This window comes from Glycine max, chromosome 19 (genome assembly GCF_000004515.6).
Source record: "Glycine max cultivar Williams 82 chromosome 19, Glycine_max_v4.0, whole genome shotgun sequence".
Lineage (NCBI taxonomy): Eukaryota > Viridiplantae > Streptophyta > Magnoliopsida > Fabales > Fabaceae > Glycine > Glycine max.
Genome location: NC_038255.2, coordinates 8,276,809 through 8,278,472, shown reverse-complemented (window position 1 = coordinate 8,278,472; position 1,664 = coordinate 8,276,809).

Here is a 1,664-nt window from a genome sequence, read left to right as displayed (position 1 = left end):
ATAGCAACGGCCAGAACATCCTGACGTCCATGGGGGACGAGCGATCCCTGTGTGGCTGCTCCTCAAACGAATTCTGCACAGAAAACACACAATGGTACATGGCATTCTCAAAATATTCAAACATAATTGTAATGGTTAGTTGAAAATGACTTACAATCTTCTCAGCGATTTCCTTTGTGGCCTCAGTCGTCATCTCCCCTGTCTTCTTGGTGCGGGCCATCTTCCACTTCACGTGGCGTCTAACCGGGGATGGAGGGTCGATGACGCCATCAACGCTTCCTGACTGTGCAGCTTCCTGCAGCTTCTTCTTGGTCTTCTCAGCCAGGAGCTTCTGCTCCAAATAATCATAACCCCCACAAGACAAAACGTGGGGGGCAGTATTTTGCTTCTGGATGGCCTGTGCCTTGCTGCGCACATCCTGGAAAAATTAAACAATAATGTTTGAAATGGGTAGAATGAAGTATAACAACATCATGTTTAATATGAAAAATAACTTAAATGGCAAAGGAACATACCTCCCAAGAAGGGTCTCTGCGGGTCTGACAAAACTGGGCCCACTTTTCCTTGCTGATGCCGTATTTGTCACAGACAGTGTCCTCGACACCGTCCTGATCGGTTGCAAGGGCCCATTTCCTCATGAGGTCTGATTTAAACTGCCTCCTTCTCTCCCCCACGGTCTGTAGTAACTTCTTTTTTGTCCTACTGTCAGAAGCCTCTGGGATATCAAATTCCGCCTGACAACATGAAACAAAGTTTATTTGTTACAATAATTAAATTTTTTGGCTATTAATTACACAAAATCAAATAAGAAAAAAAAAAATACCTGAATATCCTCCCAAATCAGGTCCTTCTGAGCAATAGGGACCTCCTTCCAGTTCTCGTAGGTGGTGTCCACCTTATCACGTGCCACAATCCCCAAATATGTTCTTAATTTCTTCCTTTGGGGACCGTCGACCTTCCCGGTAGCAGGATCAACATGCACCACTGGTCTCATAGCACCAGGTGGTCTAGTGGACAACGATCGTAGACGTGAGGCTTTGCGTGTCCGCTTCACGGCAGACGTTGAAGCCGATGCGTCCGAAGTAGGAGGAGGAGGAGGAGGAGGAGAAGGAGGAGAAGGAGGAGGAGGAGAAGGAGGAGAAGGAGGAGGAGGAAAATGAGGAGGAGTAGTGGAGGCAGGTGGAGAACCCATGATCTTTTATACAATAACATACAAAATTGGATTAATGAAAAAAGGATCAGTCATAAGTTTTTTTTGGAAGGCAAAAGTATAATATTATTAAACAAAACCCCACCACCTAAGGAGACAAGACAAATTAACCAAAGGACTCTGAAAGATAGGTAGTTGTGCTTTTTAATTGTGATTTCATCCATGTTTTCTTTGATATTGATTTTGTTAGGATTTCATCCATGTTTTCTTTGATATTGATTTTCTTTTTTGCAGAAAAAAAAGAGGGGAACGAGCAACAATTTGAAGGTTGTACATTCAGGAACTAAAGAATTCAAAATAGCTAGTAATAAGAGGGATTTGTTTTTGGGATTTTCTGAGCACCAAGAGCGGCAACGCAAGAAGCTTGCACTTGAGGAGGGAAGGATATTTGCAGCTAATGAACAACTTTCTTAACTATTTGTCCTTCAGATTTTACTATTTTTTTCTTATATGT